Consider the following 5,344-nt stretch of genomic DNA (forward strand, 5'->3'; position numbering starts at 1 on the left):
AATACATTTTCATGAAACATGTTATAGTTCTCTTCAAGGAAGAAACCATTCTCACTAGGATGGTGCCAAAGAATTTAATGCTAATGAGAATAAGAAGATATTTTGTACCCATGGATGTTTTATATTAGGTGGGAACTGCAACAAATACATCCCAATAAGCCTTGTCTTTGTCTCAGTGTTACTGGAATTTCTTCAATTTCCCTGCAAATTGACAATAATCAAGACATAATTATAGAAAATGGTTTTTCTTGTTGCCTCTTTTTCAAGTGATTATAATTCCCTGGCTTCCCTTTGAGATAAGGGGGGTGATGTAGCCTAATAGGTTTTACATATCTCGAGGTTGCTTAGAAAATTGGAACAAGGGTGGAAAAGGGTGGAAAACTTTAATGTTATTATAGAAAAGAATGGGTTAACCTTCACCCATTAGGGATAAAGTAAGTTTGGGATGAAGGCAACATCACAAATGTGACAAAGTAAGGATAGGCCCCAAGACTCTAATAGCTAACAAATCCCTCCAACTTCATTTTCTTTGTTTTCTTGTGGGTTCAAAAGTATTATTAATACTTCAGTAGCATCCTACTTCCTACTTTTGGTGATCAACAATAGCCATATTCTTGCACTAACAAGGATGGAATCCTAAATTCTGGGGACCTCTCATGAAACCTGGATACCAGAAACAAAGCCCTGTGTAGAGATGGAGAAGGGGGTAGGCAAATTTAACTTTGAGAGGACAGAAGCAACGTATTTAGACCCCCAAAAGATGTCACCAAAGCTCTCTTTTCTATGATTTCAGAGTACAAGCAAAGAATAATGGGTACTTGCTGGAGGAAATCAGATTCTGAATGAATATTAAAATAAATACATTCTTCACTGCAAGAATTGCTCAATAACAAAAATCAACCAGCAGGCGATTGGTTCTCCTTCACCAGATATGTCCAAGTAGTTCTTAAGCAGCTTTAATATGGAACAGGGACCACACCTATGACCTAAATGGCTTTTTCTAACATTACGATTTTACCTCAGCGATTCAATTACAGCAATTCTTTATTCAGATATTTTTCTTTCCAGACATCTGATTTGATAATGGCATGTATGTATGCATGCATGTGTGTTTAATTAGCCATTTTCCCCTCAAGATTATTTTTGGAGAGAAAGTAGATAAGGGATACTCCAGGAAGTATATGAGAAGGAAATTTCTTTCTGATAACTTTGTCTTTACTTAAAAGCAATGATGGATATCTGTAAGATTATATTGTAATTAACAGTGATCAACACTGGGGGAAATGGATATAAAACCTCCATTTTTATTTTTATTTTAGGAGGCTTGGAGGGAAGATTTGAAAAGCAAATCTTGGATTTGGATTACAAAATTCTTGCAATCTTGGAGAAGATTGAATGTGATGGACAGATTATGTGTTGTCTAGCCCTGTTTCAGTACAAGATACGCTGGTCATCATTTTGTTAAAGATAGGCTAGGATAACATAGTACATGCTACAACTCCAATCATTTACACCAGCATACTTCTAATCATGGAACCACAAGTCACAGGGAATTTGATCTAACATATGTACTCCTTAATTTGGAAGGGCAACAGGTGGAGAAGGATTGGCTCAGAAATTTATAAACTTAAAAATTTTTTTTAAAACTTGAGGCACTTCTGATCTCATCAAGTCCAGCAGTGTCAGACTGGGCATCTTCAGGAGGTGAGATGATGGTGGTAAAAAAAAGTTGAGATGAAGGCACCATAGTGTGATCAAAGGTGGCCTGTGATGCACATCAAACAAAGGCAGAAATTCAACCAGTTACAACTGCTATCTTGCCTCCCCCCTCCCCAAATATACAGCACATAAACTCCTAGATTCAGGAAAATCAGATTAGAGTGGCTTTTTTGGCTGTTGTTTCACTTATGGCTTTCCTCTTCCTTTAAAGACCAATACATTTACCTCATTTACACTTTGCTTTTTGCATAGTTGAGGTTTGCTATTTGTAATGCATGAAATGAATACAGTCTTGACAAAAGAGCTAGCTAGATGTTTGAAACAGTGTTTTGGAGAGTAAAAACAAAATACTTTATTTAATGCTTAGACAAGGATAATCCCGCCCCCCTTGTGATTTAAAAAGCTTGTGCTAACAAGCAAACTGAGCTAGTTGATCAGCAAATGTCTGGTGGATTTAAGGAAGGCTCAGCAAATGAGAGTCAGCAGCTTATGTGCGATTTGACCACAGAAGGAAAATAGGGTTTTTGTTTTGTTCAGCTATATTTAGAAGCTCCAGTAAAATTTGAGGATATGTCACAATTGCAGGACTGATCTAATAACATAGCACTGTCATACATTTAGACTTATATACCACTTCACAGTGCTTGTGATGACACGGGGCATGACACAAAGGCAGTACAATCAAATAATAAGCAGGAGTCCCTTTATTAGCTCCAACTTTGCCCCCAGTGTCCTGGTTACCTTCTAGTCTGGACAAAAACTCTCCTAGGAACAGCCTTTGGCTGCAGAGATTGAAATCCAAAATGTTGGCAACAAAAACTGTAAGTCCGATCAAGGCAAGATGAGGTAATTAGTTCGGCAGGGCAAGAGAAGTAATTCCAGACGTGAAGGAATGGCAGTAATTCAATTCAGTTGGGAGGATGCAGGAACGCAGATAACCAAAGTCAACACAAGATAAACTCACATTTGTTCCAGCAGACGCTGCACTCAGCTTGCATCTCTTTTAAACTCTCTTCCCAGATGTGCCTAATGAAGAGAATCAGGGCCCTTTCCTCCCCTGTAAGCCACGCAACCCACGTTGCTCTCTTCTCCATTCCTCCCTGCGTGCCCTAGGATGAAGAGGGGGGTGGGCCTGAGTCTTCCTCTGAATTCCCTCTTCCTTGCTCTACCTCTCCCCTGCTCTGCCCAGATGGACTTTGCCCTTCCTCAGTTTCCTCCACAGCCAATGGAGCCATACTCACAATCCCTGTCAGCTGTTCATCTTCCTCCTTGGATTCAGACTCCGACAGGGGCATGACAGTGCTTTACAGCCCTATCTAAGTGGTTTACAGAGTCAGCATATTGCTCCCAACAATCTGGGTTCTCATTTTACCGACCTCGGAAGGATGGAAGGCCTTGAGCCTGGTGAGATTTGAACTGCCAAATGGCAGTCAGCTGGCAATATGCAGAAGCAGCCTGCAGTACTGCATTCTAACCACTGCGATACCTAATAGAATTAGGTCCTAACTTTTCTCTGATCCCACTCCTCCAGACCCAAACCCTGGGTAATAAGGGTTTGCTTTTAAAAAGCTGTCCTAATTAACTTTGGAGGTAGAATAAGAGCCAAACTACATGTGGTTCTCAACAGGTTATCGATTTTCTGTTTGTAAATGAAGGGGAGAATGTAAAACTTAATGCAAGATGTGCTTTTGAGTAAAACAAGGCAGTGGAGACAGATCCAAGGGTTCCTCTGCTATCCACCCAGCCTCCTCTGCTCAAAGAAGCGGATTGCTTTCAGAAAGACCAATCAAAACTGCATTACAGGCTTTTGCTCATAAATCCTAACATGTCCCTTAAGAATTGAAAAAATGCTAAATAAATAAACCATATGTCATCATTGTGAAATCATTCACATCATTATGAATGACACACTTATTGCTCCCCCCTCCCTCCCATGAAGCTCATTGCTGGAATTTAGGGAAATCAGAGTCAATTTTCATCAGTTCGCTCCTAGGCACTCACCCAACTTGTCATTTTTTGGCTTGATTATATGATCGTTTAAATACATGGTATTGCAAAAGCATTTCCAGAGAAAAATTTTTCCTGGTCCTTCTTGATTTTATCTTGGCTAAAGAATTTGCTTTTCTGCCTCAAAAGAGCAGATTAGACATGGATTGGAAAATTTAAATGGCTAAGATTTTAAATAATTGCAAATGGGGGAAAGCAACTACACCGCCGGGGTGTCAAACTGGCGGCCTGTGAGCTGCATGCATCATGCGCAGGCCACGCTCACCCCAGCTCTGTGAATGGGAAAAATGTCATGAAACATCATGTGATAGCAATGTGACGTGGCAAGTTTGACATCTATGAACTACAGAGAGCCTGAAGTGAGAGGAAGTAACTACAAAGAACTCCTTCCTTTCTTCCCATCAGTATTTCGATCCAGTGTTTTCACCTGCAGAGAAAGCTTTCACTTGCTGGAAAGTAATAGTGGACAAAGCATATTGCTCTCCTGTACATGCCTGTAAAGTGGTTGAACTGGTTGGTCACTGTGTGACAGAGCAAACTGGAGTAGATAGGTCATTACAGTAGCCTGATTCCATAGGATCTTTCTTTGATCCAGATAATAAGGACTGTAAGTGTTACATAGGTGTACAATGGTATGTGAAACAGGAAAACAGTTTAAAACAAGTTTAAAATAAAAACAAAAACAAAAAACCTCGGAGTAAGATAGAAATAACAGCAGTAGAAAAATATAGAAAATGCAGAAATCTAAGCCAATGACTTGCCAAGATAGGATTGCTTTTGATTATGCAGATGCAGAGCAAGACTCAGTTGAGCATCCTAATGGGGGGAAGTAGGTTGGTATGGGAAGCAGGGGTTCTTTAGCTAGTTCAATCTAAAACCACCAGAAATTTAAAGATGAAAGGCAGCATTCTGAACGGGCCTTAGGAAAAAAGTGGGAACTTTTGAAGATGCTATAAACTCAGGGAGAGATGATAAAAAAGTAGGCTTCTGTCAGCACTTTTGCTGCCACATTCTGTAAAATCCATATAGTCCCGTAAAATGGTGAAATTATCTAGAACACTGTCTCTCAACCTTCACAACCTTAAGATATATGGATTTCAGCTCCCAGAATTCTCCAGCCAGCCCTGAAATCCACACATCTTAAAATTGTCAAGGTTGAGAAAGACCGGAAAGACTTAATCAGATAATCTTGTAAAGATAGGTGGATAAAATTGCCAAGTCCAATCTAAACATCTGGCTGACTATGCAACCAACCATAAGAACAACAAAACACCCTACCTCTATATCTTCACCTGTTACCTAATAATTCTTTATTCCTTGGTTAGGATTTCAGTTATTAAACTCCTACCAGTCTTTGACTGTGAATCGAAATGTAGATTACTACTGCTACTACTACCGGTATTTCTACTACTAATTGTTTAAACCTGTATGCTGTCCAATGTTCAGTGATAGATGATCTCTGGTATACTCTATTTCTTTCATAAGGAAAATAGCAGATTGTCCAACTGATTGTTGGGAAGAAAGAATATACCACCCAAAGAAATAGACATTGGAATGGGCAAGCTTTACAAGTCTCTGCTCCATCGCCTACAAAGAAGACAAGCAATTTCATTTCATC

Source organism: Pseudonaja textilis, chromosome 1, assembly GCF_049901715.1.
Source record: "Pseudonaja textilis isolate UNSWEBS1 chromosome 1, rPseTex1.2, whole genome shotgun sequence".
Lineage (NCBI taxonomy): Eukaryota > Metazoa > Chordata > Lepidosauria > Squamata > Elapidae > Pseudonaja > Pseudonaja textilis.